The sequence below is a fragment of the Pseudophryne corroboree genome, unplaced genomic scaffold, assembly GCF_028390025.1.
Source record: "Pseudophryne corroboree isolate aPseCor3 unplaced genomic scaffold, aPseCor3.hap2 scaffold_2466, whole genome shotgun sequence".
Lineage (NCBI taxonomy): Eukaryota > Metazoa > Chordata > Amphibia > Anura > Myobatrachidae > Pseudophryne > Pseudophryne corroboree.
This window is the reverse complement of record NW_026969122.1, coordinates 16,039-40,967: the sequence shown is the minus strand read 5'-3', so window position 1 is coordinate 40,967 and position 24,929 is coordinate 16,039. Positions and strand designations below refer to the sequence as shown.

Sequence of the window (24,929 nt, the reverse complement as noted above, 5' to 3'; positions counted from 1 at the left end):
GTACTATACCGTCAGCATTTGTATTGTGTTTTGGCTGTGCTGCAACACTGTACTTATGTGTGTAATGTTTATGTATGTTTTTTTAATGTCAATAAAAACTGCTTTTTCAAGCCAATATCTGAAAACAATCAATGTTTATCTTTGATGGCAATAAAAGTGGTATGATATTTGATGCTTTTGAAAGGCAATATCTGATATGTCCCCTATCTGGGAACCATATATTAAATGGCTTTTCAGAAAAGGGAGATGGGAGAAGAGCTTTCAGTACTTGTAGGACCGATGCACATAAAGAAGCAAAAAAACATACATAAACATTACACACATAAGTACCGCGTTGCGGCAATGCCAAAACACAATAGAAATGCTGACGGTATAGTACAGTTCAAGAACTACAGCACAGGCCAGCCTACACTATAAATCATGAACTGCACTATACATTTAAACTGTACAATAATACAACAGTTAATAAGGCTATGGGTGTGGAGTGTAAGAGGGTGAGGGAATCACAAGCCCGAAGCTTTATTGAAAGACTGACACATATAAGGGGAGGATTAATAAATAGAAAGACATCCTTTACTATAGAATGTAGTCCAATCCGGTCTTTCAACTCTTCCACAATTGAAAAACGGATAGTGTTCCCAAGCCTTCCATCCTGGAATATCTTTGGTCTTTCGCCAATGAAGAAAGCAATCCCTCCCTCCAGCAGACCCTTCAACCACAATACAAGATCACAGCCAAAAGGCCGAGAAGCAACTACACTTGAGCTTAACAAAAATGGCTAAAACTTAGTGGAGGAAAGTGCAGTGCACCAAAACATAAGCTGACACAATCATGGAGAATGCGCCAGCATATATGCTCTTCTATCTATATTTTGCAAACATGCTCTTGTCCCCTCCAGCTGCTCTATGTAGATTTAACGTCTGGCAAGGTGCATAACCCACTGACAAGCAGGCACACTCCTGCATGAGTTTTCACTCTCACTAGCTGGATGATACACAATCATTTGCATGTGCTCCACCTCCGACACACCACCCACCCAACCACCCAGTCACCAGAGCCACCCACAAACCAACTGGCTCCGTGATTTAATTTGCACAGTGTAGTCATCCAGGCAGCATGTCCTTCTCAATGGAAGGATCTCTGGTTCCATGGAATCTTCCGCATTGGAATGCTGCGGAACAAAAAGGATTTAAATATTCAGCTTGCTAGCATTCAATGTACCTGCGGCTTGGCTCTAGCACATGGGTCTTCATCCTGTGGCCCTCCAGCTGCTGTGAAACTACACATCCCAGCATGCCCTGCCACAGTTTTGCTATAAGGTATGCTAAAACTGAGGCAGGGCATGCTGGGATGTGTAGTTCCACAGCAGCTGGAGGGTCGCAGGTTGAAGACCCATGTTTTAGCATGCCTGTTCTATGATGCATGTTCCGTGATGTCACAATCAGCTTGGAATGGGGTGTCTAGCAGGCATTTGCTGACAGCCACTTGAGGGAGACACACATCAGGAGATGCAGCATATCGGAGGTCTTCGATGCCTTTCCAGCAAATGCACACCACCTGCTGCTGGTCTGGACACAAAACAATGCCCACAATCGAAGTCCCAAAATGCCCAACTACAGGATTCATGTAAGTAGTGAATTTAGGAATGAATTTAGAAGTAGGAAATTAAGTTAGTTCACAAGTACATTCAAATTCAGATCTAAAGTCTAGGTAGGCCTCACGTCCTGGCAGCCGCCAGCATTTAAAAATGCCTTGATTAGAGGTACGGAATTAAATGTAGATAAGAAGTAGACACAAAATAAGACTCCGCAGAGCAGTTATCAGGTGTTTTTATCAATTGTTGCATTTAAAAAATCAAGCAATTAGGGAACACAATGTTGCAACAATGTAACCCTATTTGCAAAATAGTACTAAATAAGTTTGTCGATGTAAGACATTTGCAAAGGCGCATCCAAAACACGCTGGAAAATGCAACTGAATCTGTTTTTGGAGGCTAGAATAGGAAATGTGCATCGGTCCTACAAGTACTGAAAGCTCTTCTCCCATCTCCCTTTTCTGAAAAGCCATTTAATATATGGTTCCCAGATAGGGGACATATCAGATATTGCCTTTCAAAAGCAGCAAATATCATACCACTTCTATTGCCATCAAAGATAAACATTGATTGTTTTCAGATATTGGATTGAAAAAGCAGTCTTTATTGACATAAAGAAGCAAAAAAACATACATAAACATTACACACATAAGTACTGTGTTGCAGCACAGCCAAAACACAATACAAATGCTGTCGGTATAGTACAGTTCAAGAACTACAGCACAGGTCAGCCTACACTATAAATCATGAACTGCACTATACATTTAAACAATACAATAGTTAATAAGGCTATGGGTGTGGAGTGTAAGAGGGTGACGGAATCACAAGCCCAAAGCTTTATTGAAAGACAGACACATATAAAGGGAGGATTAATAAATACAAAGATACCCTTTACTATAGAATGTAGTCCAATCCGGTCTTTCAACTCTTCCACAACTGAAAAACGGATAGTGTTCCCAAGCCTTCCATCCTGAAATATCTTCAGTCTCTCGCCAATGAAGAAAACAATCCCTCCAGCAGACTCTTCAACCACAATACAATATCACAGCCAAAAGAGCGAGAAGCAACTACACTTGCGTTTAAACAAAATGGCTAAAACTTAGTGGAGGAAAGTGCAGTGCACCAAAACATAAGCTGACACAATCATGGAGAATGCGCCAGCATATATGCTCTTCTGTCTATATTTTCCAAACCTGCTCTTGTCCCCTCCAGTTGCTCCATGTAGATTTGACGTCTGGCAAGGTGCATAACTCACTGACAAGCAGGCACACTCCTACATGAGTTTTCTCTCTCACTAGCTGGATGATACACATTCATTTGCATGTGCTCCACCTCCGACACACCGCCCACCCAACCACCCAGTCACCAGAGCCACCCACAAGCCAACTGGCTCCGTGATTTAATTTGCACAGTGCAGTCATCCAGGCAGCATGTCCTTCTCAATGGAATAATCTCTGGTTCCATGGAATCTTCCGCATTGGAATGCTGCGGAAAAAAAAGGATTTAAACATTCAGCTTGCTAGCATTCAATGTACCTGCGGTTTGGTTCTAGCACATGGGTCTTCATCCTGTGGCCCTCCAGCTGCTGTGAAACTACACATCCCAGCATGCCCTGCCACAGTTTTGCTTTTAAGGTATGCTAAAACTGAGGCAGGGCATGCTGGGATATGTAGTTCCACAGCAGCTGGAGGGTCGCAGGTTGAAGACCCATGTTCTAGCATGCCTGTTCTATGATGCATGTTCCGTGATGTCACAATCAGCTTGGAATGGGGTGTCTAGCATGCATTTGCTGACAGCCACTTGAGGCAGACACACATCAGGAGATGCAGCATATCGGAGGTCTTCGATGCCTTTCCAGCAAATGCACACCACCAGCTGCTGGTCTGGACACAAAACAATGCCCACAATTGAAGGCTCAAAATGCCCAACTACAGGATTAATGTAAGTAGTGAATTTAGGAATGAATTTAGAAGTAGGAAATTAAGTTAGTTCACAAGTACATTCAAATTCAGATCTAAAGACTAGGTAGGCCTCACGTCCTGGCAGCACCCAGCATTTAAAAATGCCTTGATTATAGGTAGGGAATTAAATGTAGATAAGAAGTAGACACTAAAGAAGACTCCACAGAGCAATTATCAGGTGTCTTTATCAATTTTTGCATTTAAAAAATCAAGCAATTAGGGAACACAATGTTGCGACAATGTAACCCTATTTGCAAAATAGTACTAAATAAGTTTGTCGATGTAAGACATTTGCAAAGGCGCAAACAAAACACGCTGGAAAATGCAACTGAATCTGTTTTTGGAGGTTAGAATAGATGCAGGATCAAGTAGCTCAATGGGTAGGGTGTTTGATTAGAATTTAACAGGTTTTAGGTTTGAATCCTGGGTATGATAGTTTGAGGTGTTATTTAATAAAGTATGTTTATATATTAGTCACACATGGCTTACTTGTACAAATGGCATGTCACCAGTTAGTGCTGACTGCTGATATGCCATTTACACAAACATGCCATGTGTGACTGTATATGCATTTAAGGAGGGCACCCCTGCAATACCACAAACCATTGAGTGTCAAGTATACTAGATATATCTTCATATCTCATGTGCTTTCTCTGAGACCAATCTTGTTATGCCCCTTCCCCACAAGGCATGCGCCTTTTGTCCATATTGCAAAAATGGGGGGGAGGGCATATAATTCTCTGTCACAGGGCACCAAAAAGTCTAGTTATGGCTCTGGTATGCATTATGTAATCTGGCAGACCATCTCTCCAACACTGGCTGGTTGGAATAGAAATCCGGTTATCTATGTGAGCAAATGACCATCAACGATTTACTCTCAAACACTAAAAAATGGACAAAAATGGTCCCCTAAACAAATTGGTTAAATTTTGGGTTTAACCAATTTGTGTAATGACCATTTTTGACCACTTTTCTAGTGTTTGGGAGCAAATGGTTAATTGACATTTGCTCCTATACATTACCAGATTTTCATTCCAACCATCCAGACTGGATAGATAGCCTGACAGATAATTGTGTAGTGTACGCCCAGGATAACTGTTAGTCATGCTTTATTTTATGGCGGCACATAAATGGGTGGACAGATCCAGGGCAAGCACTGCCCACTCATGCATAGTTGTCAACTGATGTGAAGTTCCAGGGGGCAATCTCAGTTATAAAGGGAAGTATCTGGAAATTGTCCCTAGTTAAAAAAAAAAAAAAAATTTGATCAACTCCATTTATTTAGTATGATATCCCAGGTGATAGGATGCCGGCAGTCAGAACAACATACTTTATTAAATAACACATCTCAAACTACCATACCCAGGATTCAAACCTATAACCTGTTGAATTCTAATCAAACACCCTACCTATTGAGCTATTTGATCCTGCATAAAAATTGTGAACATTATATGAAGCTATTGGTACTTTGCAAAAAAAAAGAATCAGCATTACAACGCAGCAGATCCATGCAGTTTGCAGCCACACACTACATGTATCTGCTCAGCCACAATGCTGATTATTTCTTCACAAAGTACAAGGTGAGCTCCAAACAGAATTCTCTAGCTTAGAATTATACCTTTCTTTGCCAAACCTAGAAGTCGGGCCCCCCACCCTGGGATCCCCCAGAGGGAGGCCTGCACCGTCATGCGGAAGGCTTGTCCGTTTTGGAAGCAGGCTGATGGGCAGCCCAGGATTGCTTCAGTCTGGGCTTGGCAGGTCTGGAAACATGAGCTTGCTTTGGGTATGCCTGACCTTGGGTACGCTTTACCTGGAGAATGAAAGGGCCAAGAAAAGTACTTTTAGCCTTCTGCGTGGTAGGAGTCATACTAGGTAGGCAAGCTGTTTTAGCAGTAGCCAGATCAGCTACAATCTTATTGAGGTCTTCTCCAAAAGGAGATTCAACTGAGGCAGCACAAGGGAACTCTCATCTGGGGACAACAACTGCAGGGAGAACACATATTTTCAGATGAACATGGTAGGGCAGAAGGCTGCCTAATACTGAAGCACCCCCAAACAACAAATCAAATGCAACTTACTTGACAGAGATGTGCCTGAGCAACGGCCCTCCCCAGCCCTATCCCAAATCATACTTATTTTGCATAGGAGATACCATGGTCATGAAGATTGTTCTCCCAGGGTTAGGTTCATTCATTGCATTCTGGGTATGCTGACCCCTGTGATTTCCCCAAATGTGGGAAACTCGACTGCATTATTTGTGGTAGTGGGGGACTGTATTTGTGCTTTCCTCTGGTCAGCTCTGGTAAAATTCTGATTTCTTTGTCTCAGATCTTCCTCTAGCCTTGTTCTTCTTTCGAGAGTTCCCTTGTGCTGCCTCAGTTGGATCTCCTTCACTTGACAGGGGGGTGCCCGAGCAGCAACCCTCCCCAGCTCTAGCCCAACTCCTACTTACCTGCCAGGTGAGATACTATGATCATGAAGTTGCTTCTCCCAGGGCAAGGCTCACCCATTGCACTCTGGGTGTGCTGCCCCTGCGATTTCCCCAAATGTGGGAAACTTGACTGCATAATTTGAGTTTTCCCTGGTCGGCTCTCATGTCATTCAGATCTCTTTGTCTCAGGTCTCTCTCCAGCCTAGTTTGCTGTCTGGTTCCACTTCTTTTTTCTTGAGCCCCTCCCTTCTATACCCTTGTGCACTATCCTGACTTCTCCTCCCGTCTGCTTACTTTGTGCCTCCCAATGCACAATGCAAACTACGGGTAGTGCTGCAGGGCCCACACCCTTTTACTTGCTTTACAGAGCAGCTCTGGAGCTGTTACAGTGCCCAGCTGCTGCAAGAAATCAGCTTGAATGCTTCAGGGGCTGGGGAATGGCCAACATGAGCCCCACACCGAAGGAGGGTGGGGGTGCTTAATGCGAACTAGGGGTCATCCAAGCACCACAAAAGGCCTCCATGCCCTGCACGCTCCTTTTCTCTTTTCATATGCAGACAAGGGTTGAAGCCAACTTTGACCCACTGCTTGGATGACATCACCATATTCAAATCCATCTGCTGCAGGCCATCCCCCAGGAATGCTTGCACTAGTTGTTGCATTTGGTTTGTTGTTTGGGGGTGCTTCAGTATTAGGCAGCCTTCTGCCACCCCATGTTCATCTGAAAATATGTGTTCTCCCTGCAGTTGTTGTCCCCAGATGAGAGTTCCCTTGTGCTGCCTCAGTTGAATCTCCTTTACTTGACAGAGATGTGCCTGAGCAGCGGCCCTCCCCAGCCCTATCCCAAATCATACTTATTTTGCATAGGAGATACTATTGTCATGAAGATTGTTTTCCCAGGGTGAGGTTCATTCATTGCATTCTGGGTATGCTGACCCCTGTGATTTCCCCAAATGTGGGAAACTCGACTGCATTATTTGTGGTAGTGGTGGACTGTGTTTGTGCTTTCCTCTGGTCAGCTCTGGTAAAGTCAGATTTCTTTGTCTCAGATCTTCCTCTAGCCTTGTTCTTCTTTTGAGAGTTCCCTTGTGCTGCCTCAGTTGGATCTCCTTCACTTGAAAGGTAGTGCCCGAGCAGCGACCCTCCCCAGCTCTAGCCCAACTCCTACTAACCTGCCAGGTGAGATACTATGATCATGAAGGTGCTTCTCCCAGGGCAAGGCTCACCCATTGCACTCTGGGTGTGCTGCCCCTTGCGATTTCCCAAAATGTGGGAAACTTGACTGCATAATTTGTGTTTCCCCTGGACGGCTCTCGTATAATTCAGATCTCTTTGTCTCAGGTCTCTCTCCAGCCTAGTATGCTGTCTGTTTCCACTTCTCTTTTCTTGAGCCCCTCCCTTCTATAACCTTGTGCACTATCCTGACTTCTCCTCCCGTCTGCTTACTTTGTGCCTTCCAATGCACAATGCAAACTACAGGTAGTGCTGAAGGGCCCACACCCTTTTACTTGCCTTACAGAGCAGCTCTGGAGCTGTTACAGTACCCAGCTGCTGCAAGAAATCAGCTTGAATGCTTCAGGGGCTGGGGCATGGCCAACATGAGCCCCACACCGAAGGAGGGTGGGGGTGTTTAATGCGAACTAGGGGTCATCCAAGCGTCGCAAAAGGCCGCCATGCCCTGCATATCCCTTTTCTCTTTTCATAAGCAGACGAGGGTTGAAGCCAACTTTGACCCACTGCTTGGATGACATCACTTGCTGCCTTTCCAATGAAGCAAGTTTAATTTAGTAATAGGTGAAAAACCATCCCTACAAAGGTGTTAATCAGATACTTGGCTTTGTGGACACTTTTCAGAGAACAAATTAGTTAGCATAAAAATAAAGCCAGAAAATGAAGAGCTGTTTAATCACTCAATTGGATTTTTCTGCAAGCGTATTTCTTTTTCTCTGCAACCCACTGCTAAGTTGTGCTTCCTAGCTGTTCTTTTATAAAATCACTTAATCAAATCTAACTCTGATTACATCAGAGAAGGCCAGGTACCCTACACCATAAGAGGGGGTTTGAAATTTTGACTTGTCTACTTAAAGATCACCAAAATCTGATGACAAGGTCAATAACATCCCTGGGTGGGATTGAACCACCAACCCTTTGGTTAATAACCAAACACACTAACCGATTGCACCACCGAGACACTTTGCAAAAGTACATACTGACAAAGGTTAATAAGCATTCATCTAGAACGTTTCCTAGAAAACTTTAAAAAGTCAATAATCTGGAGAGTTTTTGTAAGATGTTTCTTCCATCAACCAATGAAGAAACACATTGGTACTTTCCCATGATGAGTGAGTGCTTCAGGATCTCTTGCACTTACATGTGCAGCAGAGTACTGCAATGGAAGCATGCTGGGCCCATAACCCAGAGGTAGGCAGATTGAAACTATCCTCTGCTATATGCATTTTTTTTTTGTTAATTAAAGTAATCCAAAACTGGGATTGATATTTTTGCTCTTTTATTTTTACTTAAAGTACAATAACTTTTATTATTTTAATTTGTTTTAATAGTATATTGACAGTATTGTTTTCTTTCAAAAATCCACTTAATTTTCTTTACCCTATTATTAAAATGGTAATTGACAAAAACAAACTACATTGTCACCAGAAGAGCAATACAAAATGTACAAGTGATATATTAAAATCATCTTTCCAGCTTGAATTTCAATGATGCATTGGGGCAACGATTTTGTGAGAAACCTCTTCACCCTTAAATAAAGATTTTCTTAATTCCTTACCTGTGTGCTAATTAGATATCACCTTGTTTTCACATTAAACAGACTTCCACATGAGAAAGCAGCAAGGATGCAGTGGCGTTAATGTTTCCTGGTGTCAACCTGTATTATTTCAGTAGATATTGAAATGAGGATGCATATTGCTGCCTTTCCAATGAAGCATGTTTAATTTAGTAATAGGTGAAAAACCATCCCTACAAAGGTGTTAATCAGATACTTGGCTTTGTGGACTCTTTTCAGAGAACAAATTTGTTAGCATAAAAATAAAGCCAGAAAATGAAGAGCTGTTTAATCACTCAATTGGATTTTTCTGCCAGCATATTTCTTTTTCTCTGCAACCCACTGCTAAATTGTGCTTCCTAGCTGTTTTTTTTCATAAAATCACTTAATCAAATCTAACTGATTACATCAGAGTAGGCCAGGTACCCTACACCATAAGAGAGGGTTTGAAATTTTGACTTGTCTACTTAAATATCACCAAAATCTGATCACAAGGTCAATTACGTCCCTGGGTGGGATTGAACCACCAACTTTTTGGTTAATAGCCGTACACACTAACTGATTGCGCTACAGCGACACTTTGTGAAAGTACATACTGACAAAGGCTAATAAGCATTCATCTAGAACGTTTCCTAGAAAAACTTTAAATAGTCAATAATCTGGAGAGTTTTTGTAAGATGTTTCTTCCATCAACCAATGAAGAAACACATTGGTACTTTCCCATGATGAGTGAGTGCTTCAGGATCTCTTGCACTTACATGTGCAGCAGAGTACTGTAATGGAAGCATGCTGGGTCCATAACCCAGAGGTAGGCAGATTGAAATTATCCTCTGCTATATGCATTTTTTTTGTTAATTAAAGTAATCCAAAACTGGGATTGATATTTTTGCTCTTTTTATTTTACTTAAAGTACAATAACTTTTACCTTTTTAATTTGTTTTAATAGTATATAGACAGTATTGTTTTCTTTCAAAAATCCACTTAATTTTCTTTACCCGATTATTAAAATGGTAATTGACAAAAACAAACTACATTGTCACCAGAAGAGCAATACAAAATGTACAAGTGATATATTAAAATCATCTTTCCAGCTTGAATTTCAATGATGCATTGGGGCAACGATTTTGTGAGAAACATCTTACCCTTAAATAAAGATTTTCTTAATTCCTTACCTGTGTGCTAATTAGATATCACCTTGTTTTCACATTAAACAGACTTCCACATGAGAAAGCAGCAAGGATGCAGTGGCGTTAATGTTTCCTGGTGTCAACCTGTATTATTTCAGTAGATATTGAAATGAGGATGCATCTTGCTGCCTTTCCAATGAAGCAAGTTTAATTTAGTAATAGGTGAAAAACCATCCCTACAAAGATGTTAATCCGATACTTGGCTTTGTGGACACTTTTCAGAGAACAAATTAGTTAGCATAAAAATAAAGCCAGAAAATGAAGAGCTGTTTAATCACTCAATTGGATTTTTCTGTCAGCATATTTCATTTTCTCTGCAAACCACTGCTAAATTGTGCTTCCTAGCTGTTTTTTGATAAAATCACTTAATCAAATCTAACTCTGATTACATCAGAGTAGGCCAGGTACCCTACACCATAAGAGGGGGTTTGAAATTTTGACTTGTCTACTTAAAGATCACCAAAATCTGATGACAAGGTCAATAACATCCCTGGGTGGGATTGAACCACCAACCCTTTGGTTAATAACCAAACACACTAACCGATTACACCACAGAGACACTTTGCAAAAGTACATACTGACAAAGGCTAATAAGCATTCATCTAGAACGTTTCCTAGAAAACTTTAAAAAGTCAATAATCTGGAGAGTTTTTGTAAGATGTTTCTTCCATCAACCAATGAAGAAACGCATTGGTACTTTCCCATGATGAGTGAGTGCTTCAGGATCTCTTGCACTTACATGTGCAGCAGAGTACTGCAATGGAAGCATGCTGGGCCCCTTAACCCAGAGGTAGGCAGATTGAAACTATCCTCTGCTATATGCATTTTTTTTTTGTTAATTAAAGTAATCCAAAACTGGGATTGATATTTTTGCTCTTTTATTTTTACTTAAAGTACAATAACTTTTACCATTTTAATTTGTTTTAATAGTATATTGACAGTATTGTTTTCTTTCAAAAATCCACTTAATTTTCTTTACCCTATTATTAAAATGGTAATTGACAAAAACAAACTACATTGTCACCAGAAGAGCAATACAAAATGTACAAGTGATATATTAAAATCATCTTTCCAGCTTGAATTTCAATGATGCATTGGGGCAACGATTTTGTGAGAAACATCTTCACCCTTAAATAAAGATTTTCTTAATTCCTTACCTGTGTGCTAATTAGATATCACCTTGTTTTCACATTAAACAGACTTCCACATGAGAAAGCAGCAAGGATGCAGTGGCGTTAATGTTTCCTGGTGTCAACCTGTATTATTTCAGTAGATATTGAAATGAGGATGCATCTTGCTGCCTTTCCAATGAAGCAAGTTTAATTTAGTAATAGGTGAAAAACCATCCCTACAAAGATGTTAATCAGATACTTGGCTTTGTGGACACTTTTCAGAGAACAAATTTGTTAGCATAAAAATAAAGCCAGAAAATGAAGAGCTGTTTAATCACTCAATTGGATTTTTTTGCCAGCATATTTCTTTTTCTCTGCAAACCACTGCTAAATTGTGCTTCCTAGCTGTTTTTATAAAATCACTGAATCAAATCTAACTCTGATTACATCAGAGAAGGCCAGGTACCCTACACCATAACAGGGGTTTTTGAAATTTTGACTTGTCTACTTAAAGATCACCAAAATCTGATAACAAGGTCAATTACATCCCTGGGTGGGATTGAACCACCAACCTTTTGGTTAATAGCCGTACACACTAACTGATTGCGCCACAGCGACACTTTGCAAAAGTACATACTGACAAAGGCTAATAAGCATTCATCTAGAACGTTTCCTAGAAAAACTTTAAATAGTCAATAATCTGGAGAGTTTTTGTAAGATGTTTCTTCCATCAACCAATGAAGAAACACATTGGTACTTTCCCATGATGAGTGAGTACTTCAGGATCTCTTGCAATTACATGTGCAGCAGAGTACTGTAATGGAAGCATGCTGGGTCCATAGCCCAGAGGTAGGCAGATTGAAACTATCCTCTGCTATATGCGTTTTTTTTTGTTAATTAAAGTAATCCAAAACTGGGATTGATATTTTTGCTCTTTTATTTTTACTTAAAGTACAATAACTTTTACCATTTTCATTTGTTTTAATAGTATATTGACAGTATTGTTTTCTTTCAAAAATCCACTTAATTTTCTTTACCCGATTATTAAAATGGTAATTGACAAAAACAAACTACATTGTCACCAGAAGAGCAATACAAAATGTACAAGTGATATATTAAAATCATCTTTCCAGCTTGAATTTCAATGATGCATTGGGGCAACGATTTTGTGAGAAACATCTTCACCCTTAAATAAAGATTTTCTTAATTCCTTACCTGTGTGCTAATTAGATATCACCTTGTTTTCACATTAAACAGACTTCCACATGAGAAAGCAGCAAGGATGCAGTGGCGTTAATGTTTCCTGGTGTCAACCTGTATTATTTCAGTAGATATTCAAATGAGGATGCATCTTGCTGCCTTTCCAATGAAGCAAGTTTAATTTAGTAATAGGTGAAAAACCATCCCTACAAAGGTGTTAATCAGAAACTTGGCTTTGTGGACACTTTTCAGAGAACAAATTTGTTAGCATAAAAATAAAGCCAGAAAATGAAGAGCTGTTTAATCACTCAATTGGATTTTTTTGCCAGCATATTTCTTTTTCTCTGCAACCCACTGCTAAATTGTGCTTCCTAGCTGTTTTTATAAAATCACTGAATCAAATCTAACTCTGATTACATCAGAGAAGGCCAGGTACCCTACACCATAAGAGGGGGTTTGAAATTTTGACTTGTCTACATAAAGATCACCAAAATCTGATAACAAGGTCAATTACGTCCCTGGGTGGGATTGAACCACCAACCTTTTGGTTAATAGCCTTACACAGTAACTGATTGCGCCACAGCAACACTTTGCAAAAGTCCTTACTGACAAAGGCTAATAAGCATTCATCTAGAACGATTCCTAGAAACATTTTAAAAAGTCAATAATGTGGAGAGATTTTGTAAGATGTTTCTTCCATCAACCAATGAAGAAACACATTGGTACTTTCCCATGATGAGTGAGTGCTTCAGGATCTCTTGCACTTACATGTGCAGCAGAGTACTGTAATGGAAGCATGCTGGGTCCATAACCCAGAGGTAGGCAGATTGAAACTATCCTCTGCTATATGCATTTTTTTTTGTTAATTAAAGTAATCCAAAAATGGGATTGATATTTTTGCTCTTTTATTTTTACTTAAAGTACAATAACTTTTACCATTTTAATTTGTTTTAATAGTATATTGACAGTATTGTTTTCTTTCAAAAATCCAATTAATTTTCTTTACCCGATTATTAAAATGGTAATTGACAAAAACAAACTACATTGTCACCAGAAGAGCAATACAAAATGTACAAATGATATATTAAAATCATCTTTCCAGCTTGAATTTCAATGATGCATTGGGGCAACGATTTTGTGAGAAACATCTTCACCCTTAAATAAAGATTTTCTTAATTCCTTACCTGTGTGCTAATTAGATATCACCTTGTTTTCACATTAAACAGACTTCCACATGAGAAAGCAGCAAGGATGCAGTGGCGTTAATGTTTCCTGGTGTCAACCTGTATTATTTCAGTAGATATTGAAATGAGGATGCATCTTGCTGCCTTTCCAATGAAGCAAGTTTAATTTAGTAATAGGTGAAAAACCATCCCTACAAAGATGTTAATCAGATACTTGGCTTTGTGGACACTTTTCAGAGAACAAATTTGTTAGCATAAAAATAAAGCCAGAAAATGAAGAGCTATTTAATCACTCAATTGGATTTTTTTGCCAGCATATTTCTTTTTCTCTGCAACCCACTGCTAAATTGTGCTTCCTAGCTGTTTTTATAAAATCACTGAATCAAATCTAACTCTGATTACATCAGAGAAGGCCAGGTACCCTACACCATAACAGGGGTTTTCGAAATTTTGACTTGTCTACATAAAGATCACCAAAATCGGATAACAAGGTCAATTACATCCCTGGGTGGGATTGAACCACCAACCTTTTGGTTAATAGCCTTACACAGTAACTGATTGCGCCACAGCAACACTTTGCAAAAGTCCATACTGACAAAGGCTAATAAGCATTCATCTAGAACGATTCCTAGAAACATTTTAAAAAGTCAATAATGTGGAGAGTTTTTGTAAGATGTTTCTTCCATCAACCAATGAAGAAACACATTGGTACTTTCCCATGATGAGTGAGTGCTTCAGGATCTCTTGCACTTACATGTGCAGCAGAGGACTGTAATGGAAGCATGCTGGGTCCATAACCCAGAGGTAGGCAGATTGAAACTATCCTCTGCTATATGCATTTTTTTTTTGTTAATTAAAGTAATCCAAAACTGGTATTGATATTTTTGCTCTTTTATTTTTACTTAAAGTACAATAACTTTTACCATTTTAATTTGTTTTAATAGTATATTGACAGTATTGTTTTCTTTCAAAAATCCACTTAATTTTCTTTACCCGATTATTAAAATGGTAATTGACAAAAACAAACTACATTGTCACCAGAAGAGCAATACAAAATGTACAAGTGATATATTAAAATCATCTTTCCAGCTTGAATTTCAATGATGCATTGGGGCAACGATTTTGTGAGAAACATCTTACCCTTAAATAAAGATTTTCTTAATTCCTTACCTGTGTGCTAATTAGATATCACCTTGTTTTCACATTAAACAGACTTCCACATGAGAAAGCAGCAAGGATGCAGTGGCGTTAATGTTTCCTGGTGTCAACCTGTATTATTTCAGTAGATATTGAAATGAGGATGCATCTTGCTGCCTTTCCAATGAAGCAAGTTTAATTTAGTAATAGGTGAAAAACCATCCCTACAAAGATGTTAATCAGATACTTGGCTTTGTGGACACTTTTCAGAGAACAAATTTGTTAGCATAAAAATAAAGCCAGAAAATGAAGAGCTGTTTTATCACTCAATTGGATTTTTTTGCCAGCATATTTCTTTTTCTCTGCAAACCACTGCTAAATTGTGCTTCCTAGCTGTTTTTATAAAATCACTGAATCAAATCTAACTCTGATTACATCAGAGAAGGCCAGGTACCCTACACCATAACAGGGGTTTTTGTAATTTTGACTTGTCTACTTAAAGATCACCAAAATCTGATAACAAGGTCAATTACATCCCTGGGTGGGATTGAACCACCAACCTTTTGGTTAATAGCCGTACACACTAACTGATTGCGCCACAGCGACACTTTGCAAAAGTACATACTGACAAAGGCTAATAAGCATTCATCTAGAACGTTTCCTAGAAAAACTTTAAATAGTCAATAATCTGGAGAGTTTTTGTAAGATGTTTCTTCCATCAACCAATGAAGAAACACATTGGTACTTTCCCATGATGAGTAAGTACTTCAGGATCTCTTGCAATTACATGTGCAGCAGAGTACTGTAATGGAAGCATGCTGGGTCCATAGCCCAGAGGTAGGCAGATTGAAACTATCCTCTGCTATATGCGTTTTTTTTTGTTAATTAAAGTAATCCAAAACTGGGATTGATATTTTTGCTCTTTTATTTTTACTTAAAGTACAATAACTTTTACCATTTTCATTTGTTTTAATAGTATATTGACAGTATTGTTTTCTTTCAAAAATCCACTTAATTTTCTTTACCCGATTATTAAAATGGTAATTGACAAAAACAAACTACATTGTCACCAGAAGAGCAATACAAAATGTACAAGTGTTATATTAAAATCATCTTTCCAGCTTGAATTTCAATGATGCATTGGGGCAACGATTTTGTGAGAAACATCTTCACCCTTAAATAAAGATTTTCTTAATTCCTTACCTGTGTGCTAATTAGATATCACCTTGTTTTCACATTAAACAGACTTCCACATGAGAAAGCAGCAAGGATGCAGTGGCGTTAATGTTTCCTGGTGTCAACCTGTATTATTTCAGTAGATATTCAAATGAGGATGCATCTTGCTGCCTTTCCAATGAAGCAAGTTTAATTTAGTAATAGGTGAAAAACCATCCCTACAAAGGTGTTAATCAGAAACTTGGCTTTGTGGACACTTTTCAGAGAACAAATTTGTTAGCATAAAAATAAAGCCAGAAAATGAAGAGCTGTTTAATCACTCAATTGGATTTTTTTGCCAGCATATTTCTTTTTCTCTGCAACCCACTGCTAAATTGTGCTTCCTAGCTGTTTTTATAAAATCACTGAATCAAATCTAACTCTGATTAAATCAGAGAAGGCCAGGTACCCTACACCATAAGAGGGGGTTTGAAATTTTGACTTGTCTACATAAAGATCACCAAAATCTGATAACAAGGTCAATTACGTCCCTGGGTGGGATTGAACCACCAACCTTTTGGTTAATAGTCTTACACAGTAACTGATTGCGCCACAGCAACACTTTGCGAAAGTCCATACTGACAAAGGCTAATAAGCATTCATCTAGAACGATTCCTAGAAACATTTTAAAAAGTCAATAATGTGGAGAGTTTTTGTAAGATGTTTCTTCCATCAACCAATGAAGAAACACATTGGTACTTTCCCATGATGAGTGAGTGCTTCAGGATCTCTTGCACTTACATGTGCAGCAGAGTACTGTAATGGAAGCATGCTGGGTCCATAACCCAGAGGTAGGCAGATTGAAACTATCCTCTGCTATATGCATTTTTTTTGTTAATTAAAGTAATCCAAAACTGGGATTGATATTTTTGCTCTTTTATTTTTACTTAAAGTACAATAACTTTTACCATTTTAATTTGTTTTAATAGTATATTGACAGTATTGTTTTCTTTCAAAAATCCAATTAATTTTCTTTACCCGATTATTAAAATGGTAATTGACAAAAACAAACTACATTGTCACCAGAAGAGCAATACAAAATGTACAAATGATATATTAAAATCATCTTTCCAGCTTGAATTTCAATGATGCATTGGGGCAACGATTTTGTGAGAAACATCTTCACCCTTAAATAAAGATTTTCTTAATTCCTTACCTGTGTGCTAATTAGATATCACCTTGTTTTCACATTAAACAGACTTCCACATGAGAAAGCAGCAAGGATGCAGTGGCGTTAATGTTTCCTGGTGTCAACCTGTATTATTTCAGTAGATATTGAAATGAGGATGCATCTTGCTGCCTTTCCAATGAAGCAAGTTTAATTTAGTAATAGGTGAAAAACCATCCCTACAAAGATGTTAATCAGATACTTGGCTTTGTGGACACTTTTCAGAGAACAAATTTGTTAGCATAAAAATAAAGCCAGAAAATGAAGAGCTATTTAATCACTCAATTGGATTTTTTTGCCAGCATATTTCTTTTTCTCTGCAACCCACTGCTAAATTGTGCTTCCTAGCTGTTTTTATAAAATCACTGAATCAAATCTAACTCTGATTACATTAGAGAAGGCCAGGTACCCTACACCATAACAGGGGTTTTCGAAATTTTGACTTGTCTACATAAAGATCACCAAAATCTGATAACAAGGTCAATTACATCCCTGGGTGGGATTGAACCACCAACCTTTTGGTTAATAGCCTTACACAGTAACTGATTGCGCCACAGCAACACTTTGCAAAAGTCCATACTGACAAAGGCTAATAAGCATTCATCTAGAACGATTCCTAGAAACATTTTAAAAAGTCAATAATGTGGAGAGTTTTTGTAAGATGTTTCTTCCATCAACCAATGAAGAAACACATTGGTACTTTCCCATGATGAGTGAGTGCTTCAGGATCTCTTGCACTTACATGTGCAGCAGAGGACTGTAATGGAAGCATGCTGGGTCCATAACCCAGAGGTAGGCAGATTGAAACTATCCTCTGCTATATGCATTTTTTTTTTGTTAATTAAAGTAATCCAAAACTGGTATTGATATTTTTGCTCTTTTATTTTTACTTAAAGTACAATAACTTTTACCATTTTAATTTGTTTTAATAGTATATTGACAGTATTGTTTTCTTTCAAAAATCCACTTAATTTTCTTTACCCGATTATTAAAATGGTAATTGACAAAAACAAACTACATTGTCACCAGAAGAGCAATACAAAATGTACAAGTGATATATTAAAATCATCTTTCCAGCTTGAATTTCAATGATGCATTGGGGCAACGATTTTGTGAGAAACATCTTACCCTTAAATAAAGATTTTCTTAATTCCTTACCTGTGTGCTAATTAGATATCACCTTGTTTTCACATTAAACAGACTTCCACATGAGAAAGCAGCAAGGATGCAGTGGCGTTAATATTTCCTGGTGTCAACCTGTATTATTTCAGTAGATATTGAAATGAGGATGCATCTTGCTGCCTTTCCAATGAAGCAAGTTTAATTTAGTAATAGGTGAAAAACCATCCCTACAAAGATGTTAATCCGATACTTGGCTTTGTGGACACTTTTTAGAGAACAAATTAGTTAGCATAAAAATAAAGCCAGAAAATGAAGAGCTGTTTAATCACTCAATTGGATTTTTCTGCCAGCATATTTCATTTTCTCTGCAAACCACTGCTAAATTGTGCTTCCTAGCTGTTTTTCGATAAAATCACTTAATCAAATCTAACTCTGATTACATCAGAGTAGGCCAGGTACCCTACACCATAAGAGGGGGTTTGAAATTTTGACTTGTCTACTTAAAGATCACCAAAATCTGATGACAAGGTCAATAACATCCCTGGGTGGGATTGAACCACCAACCCTTTGGTTAATAACCAAACACACTAACCGATTGCACCACAGAGACACTTTGCAAAAGTACATACTGACAAAGGCTAATAAGCATTCATCTAGAACGTTTCCTAGAAAACTTTAAAAAGTCAATAATCTGGAGAGTTTTTGTAAGATGTTTCTTCCATCAACCAATGAAGAAACGCATTGGTACTTTCCCATGATGAGTGAGTGCTTCAGGATCTCTTGCACTTACATGTGCAGCAGAGTACTGCAATGGAAGCATGCTGGGCCCCTTAACCCAGAGGTAGGCAGATTGAAACTATCCTCTGCTATATGCATTTTTTTTTTGTTAATTAAAGTAATCCAAAACTGGGATTGATATTTTTGCTCTTTTATTTTTACTTAAAGTACAATAACTTTTACCATTTTAATTTGTTTTAATAGTATATTGACAGTATTGTTTTCTTTCAAAAATCCACTTAATTTTCTTTACCCTATTATTAAAATGGTAATTGACAAAAACAAACTACATTGTCACCAGAAGAGCAATACAAAATGTACAAGTGATATATTAAAATCATCTTTCCAGCTTGAATTTCAATGATGCATTGGGGCAACGATTTTGTGAGAAACATCTTCACCCTTAAATAAAGATTTTCTTAATTCCTTACCTGTGTGCTAATTAGATATCACCTTGTTTTCACATTAAACAGACTTCCACATGAGAAAGCAGCAAGGATGCAGTGGCGTTAATGTTTCCTGGTGTCAACCTGTATTATTTCAGTAGATATTGAAATGAGGATGCATCTTGCTGCCTTTCCAATGAAGCAAGTTTAATTTAGTAATAGGTGAAAAACCATCCCTACAAAGATGTTAATCAGATACTTGGCTTTGTGGACACTTTTCAGAGAACAAATTTGTTAGCATAAAAATAAAGCCAGAAAATGAAGAGCTGTTTAATCACTCAATTGGATTTTTTTGCCAGCATATTTCTTTTTCTCTGCAAACCACTGCTAAATTGTGCTTCCTAGCTGTTTTTATAAAATCACTGAATCAAATCTAACTCTGATTACATCAGAGAAGGCCAGGTACCCTACACCATAACAGGGGTTTTTGAAATTTTGACTTGTCTACTTAAAGATCACCAAAATCTGATAACAAGGTCAATTACATCCCTGGGTGGGATTGAACCACCAACCTTTTGGTTAATAGCCGTACACACTAACTGATTGCGCCACAGCGACACTTTGCAAAAGTACATACTGACAAAGGCTAATAAGCATTCATCTAGAACGTTTCCTAGAAAAACTTTAAGTAGTCAATAATCTGGAGAGTTTTTGTAAAATGTTTCTTCCATCAACCAATGAAGAAACACATTGGTACTTTCCCATGATGAGTGAGTACTTCAGGATCTCTTGCAATTACATGTGCAGCAGAGTACTGTAATGGAAGCATGCTGGGTCCATAGCCCAGAGGTAGGCAGATTGAAACTATCCTCTGCTATATGCGTTTTTTTTGTTAATTAAAGTAATCCAAAACTGGGATTGATATTTTTGCTCTTTTATTTTTACTTAAAGTACAATAACTTTTACCATTTTCATTTGTTTTAATAGTATATTGACAGTATTGTTTTCTTTCAAAAATCCACTTAATTTTCTTTACCCGATTATTAAAATGGTAATTGACAAAAACAAACTACATTGTCACCAGAAGAGCAATACAAAATGTACAAGTGATATATTAAAATCATCTTTCCAGCTTGAATTTCAATGATGCATTGGGGCAACGATTTTGTGAGAAACATCTTCACCCTTAAATAAAGATTTTCTTAATTCCTTACCTGTGTGCTAATTAGATATCACCTTGTTTTCACATTAAACAGACTTCCACATGAGAAAGCAGCAAGGATGCAGTGGCGTTAATGTTTCCTGGTGTCAACCTGTATTATTTCAGTAGATATTCAAATGAGGATGCATCTTGCTGCCTTTCCAATGAAGCAAGTTTAATTTAGTAATAGGTGAAAAACCATCCCTACAAAGGTGTTAATCAGAAACTTGGCTTTGTGGACACTTTTCAGAGAACAAATTTGTTAGCATAAAAATAAAGCCAGAAAATGAAGAGCTGTTTAATCACTCAATTGGATTTTTTTGCCAGCATATTTCTTTTTCTCTGCAACCCACTGCTAAATTGTGCTTCCTAGCTGTTTTTATAAAATCACTGAATCAAATCTAACTCTGATTACATCAGAGAAGGCCAGGTACCCTACACCATAAGAGGGGGTTTGAAATTTTGACTTGTCTACATAAAGATCACCAAAATCTGATAACAAGGTCAATTACGTCCCTGGGTGGGATTGAACCACCAACCTTTTGGTTAATAGCCTTACACAGTAACTGATTGCGCCACAGCAACACTTTGCAAAAGTCCATACTGACAAAGGCTAATAAGCATTCATCTAGAACGATTCCTAGAAACATTTTAAAAAGTCAATAATGTGGAGAGTTTTTGTAAGATGTTTCTTCCATCAACCAATGAAGAAACACATTGGTACTTTCCCATGATGAGTGAGTGCTTCAGGATCTCTTGCACTTACATGTGCAGCAGAGTACTGTAATGGAAGCATGCTGGGTCCATAACCCAGAGGTAGGCAGATTGAAACTATCCTCTGCTATATGCATTTTTTTTTGTTAATTAAAGTAATCCAAAACTGGGATTGATATTTTTGCTCTTTTATTTTTACTTAAAGTACAATAACTTTTACCATTTTAATTTGTTTTAATAGTATATTGACAGTATTGTTTTCTTTCAAAAATCCAATTAATTTTCTTTACCCGATTATTAAAATGGTAATTGACAAAAACAAACTACATTGTCACCAGAAGAGCAATACAAAATGTACAAATGATATATTAAAATCATCTTTCCAGCTTGAATTTCAATGATGCATTGGGGCAACGATTTTGTGAGAAACATCTTACCCTTAAATAAAGATTTTCTTAATTCCTTACCTGTGTGCTAATTAGATATCACCTTGTTTTCACATTAAACAGACTTCCACATGAGAAAGCAGCAAGGATGCAGTGGCGTTAATGTTTCCTGGTGTCAACCTGTATTATTTCAGTAGATATTGAAATGAGGATGCATCTTGCTGCCTTTCCAATGAAGCAAGTTTAATTTAGTAATAGGTGAAAAACCATCCCTACAAAGATGTTAATCCGATACTTGGCTTTGTGGACACTTTTCAGAGAACAAATTAGTTAGCATAAAAATAAAGCCAGAAAATGAAGAGCTGTTTAATCACTCAATTGGATTTTTCTGCCAGCATATTTCATTTTCTCTGCAAACCACTGCTAAATTGTGCTTCCTAGCTGTTTTTTGATAAAATCACTTAATCAAATCTAACTCTGATTACATCAGAGTAGGCCAGGTACCCTACACCATAAGAGGGGGTTTGAAATTTTGACTTGTCTACTTAAAGATCACCAAAATCTGATGACAAGGTCAATAACATCCCTGGGTGGGATTGAACCACCAACCCTTTGGTTAATAACCAAACACACTAACCGATTGCACCACAGAGACACTTTGCAAAAGTACATACTGACAAAGGCTAATAAGCATTCATCTAGACCGTTTCCTAGAAAACTTTAAAAAGTCAATAATCTGGAGAGTTTTTGTAAGATGTTTCTTCCATCAACCAATGAAGAAACGCATTGGTACTTTCCCATGATGAGTGAGTGCTTCAGGTTCTCTTGCACTTACATGTGCAGCAGAGTACTGCAATGGAAGCATGCTGGGCCCCTTAACCCAGAGGTAGGCAGATTGAAACTATCCTCTGCTATATGCATTTTTTTTTGTTAATTAAAGTAATCCAAAACTGGGATTGATATTTTTGCTCTTTTATTTTTACTTAAAGTACAATAACTTTTACCATTTTAATTTGTTTTAATAGTATATTGACAGTATTGTTTTCTTTCAAAAATCCAATTAATTTTCTTTACCCGATTATTAAAATGGTAATTGACAAAAACAAACTACATTGTCACCAGAAGAGCAATACAAAATGTACAAATGATATATTAAAATCATCTTTCCAGCTTGAATTTCAATGATGCATTGGGGCAACGATTTTGTGAGAAACATCTTACCCTTAAATAAAGATTTTCTTAATTCCTTACCTGTGTGCTAATTAGATATCACCTTGTTTTCACATTAAACAGACTTCCACATGAGAAAGCAGCAAGGATGCAGTGGCGTTAATGTTTCCTGGTGTCAACCTGTATTATTTCAGTAGATATTGAAATGAGGATGCATCTTGCTGCCTTTCCAATGAAGCAAGTTTAATTTAGTAATAGGTGAAAAACCATCCCTACAAAGATGTTAATCCGATACTTGGCTTTGTGGACACTTTTCAGAGAACAAATTAGTTAGCATAAAAATAAAGCCAGAAAATGAAGAGCTGTTTAATCACTCAATTGGATTTTTCTGCCAGCATATTTCATTTTCTCTGCAAACCACTGCTAAATTGTGCTTCCTAGCTGTTTTTTGATAAAATCACTTAATCAAATCTAACTCTGATTACATCAGAGTAGGCCAGGTACCCTACACCATAAGAGGGGGTTTGAAATTTTGACTTGTCTACTTAAAGATCACCAAAATCTGATGACAAGGTCAATAACATCCCTGGGTGGGATTGAACCACCAACCCTTTGGTTAATAACCAAACACACTAACCGATTGCACCACAGAGACACTTTGCAAAAGTACATACTGACAAAGGCTAATAAGCATTCATCTAGACCGTTTCCTAGAAAACTTTAAAAAGTCAATAATCTGGAGAGTTTTTGTAAGATGTTTCTTCCATCAACCAATGAAGAAACGCATTGGTACTTTCCCATGATGAGTGAGTGCTTCAGGTTCTCTTGCACTTACATGTGCAGCAGAGTACTGCAATGGAAGCATGCTGGGCCCCTTAACCCAGAGGTAGGCAGATTGAAACTATCCTCTGCTATATGCATTTTTTTTTGTTAATTAAAGTAATCCAAAACTGGGATTGATATTTTTGCTCTTTTATTTTTACTTAAAGTACAATAACTTTTACCATTTTAATTTGTTTTAATAGTATATTGACAGTATTGTTTTCTTTCAAAAATCCACTTAATTTTCTTTACCCTATTATTAAAATGGTAATTGACAAAAACAAACTACATTGTCACCAGAAGAGCAATACAAAATGTACAAGTGATATATTAAAATCATCTTTCCAGCTTGAATTTCAATGATGCATTGGGGCAACGATTTTGTGAGAAACATCTTCACCCTTAAATAAAGATTTTCTTAATTCCTTACCTGTGTGCTAATTAGATATCACCTTGTTTTCACATTAAACAGACTTCCACATGAGAAAGCAGCAAGGATGCAGTGGCGTTAATGTTTCCTGGTGTCAACCTGTATTATTTCAGTAGATATTGAAATGAGGATGCATCTTGCTGCCTTTCCAATGAAGCAAGTTTAATTTAGTAATAGGTGAAAAACCATCCCTACAAAGATGTTAATCAGATACTTGGCTTTGTGGACACTTTTCAGAGAACAAATTTGTTAGCATAAAAATAAAGCCAGAAAATGAAGAGCTGTTTAATCACTCAATTGGATTTTTTTGCCAGCATATTTCTTTTTCTCTGCAACCCACTGCTAAATTGTGCTTCCTAGCTGTTTTTATAAAATCACTGAATCAAATCTAACTCTGATTACATCAGAGAAGGCCAGGTACCCTACACCATAACAGGGGTTTTTGAAATTTTGACTTGTCTACTTAAAGATCACCAAAATCTGATAACAAGGTCAATTACATCCCTGGGTGGGATTGAACCACCAACCTTTTGGTTAATAGCCGTACACACTAACTGATTGCGCCACAGCGACACTTTGCAAAAGTACATACTGACAAAGGCTAATAAGCATTCATCTAGAACGTTTCCTAGAAAAACTTTAAGTAGTCAATAATCTGGAGAGTTTTTGTAAGATGTTTCTTCCATCAACCAATGAAGAAACACATTGGTACTTTCCCATGATGAGTGAGTACTTCAGGATCTCTTGCAATTACATGTGCAGCAGAGTACTGTAATGGAAGCATGCTGGGTCCATAGCCCAGAGGTAGGCAGATTGAAACTATCCTCTGCTATATGCGTTTTTTTTTGTTAATTAAAGTAATCCAAAACTGGGATTGATATTTTTGCTCTTTTATTTTTACTTAAAGTACAATAACTTTTACCATTTTCATTTGTTTTAATAGTATA

General features: G+C 37.6%; 4 non-coding genes across 4 annotated transcripts; all 4 read left to right on the top strand.

Annotated features, from left to right (window-relative positions):
• Positions 1 to 5,683: 5,683 nt before the first annotated feature.
• Positions 5,684 to 5,847, top strand: LOC135011463 (U1 spliceosomal RNA). The gene has a single exon (XR_010210550.1). It is a non-coding gene; the product is annotated as a U1 spliceosomal RNA (small nuclear RNA).
• A 152-nt stretch (positions 5,848 to 5,999) lies between these two features.
• On the top strand, positions 6,000 to 6,162 carry LOC135011466 (U1 spliceosomal RNA). Its single transcript, XR_010210553.1, has one exon. It is a non-coding gene; the product is annotated as a U1 spliceosomal RNA (small nuclear RNA).
• Positions 6,163 to 6,836: 674 nt separating this feature from the next.
• On the top strand, positions 6,837 to 7,000 carry LOC135011474 (U1 spliceosomal RNA). Its single transcript, XR_010210561.1, has one exon. It is a non-coding gene; the product is annotated as a U1 spliceosomal RNA (small nuclear RNA).
• A 150-nt stretch (positions 7,001 to 7,150) lies between these two features.
• LOC135011471 (U1 spliceosomal RNA) lies at positions 7,151 to 7,314 on the top strand. Its single transcript, XR_010210557.1, has one exon. It is a non-coding gene; the product is annotated as a U1 spliceosomal RNA (small nuclear RNA).
• The last annotated feature ends 17,615 nt before the right edge of the window (positions 7,315 to 24,929 follow it).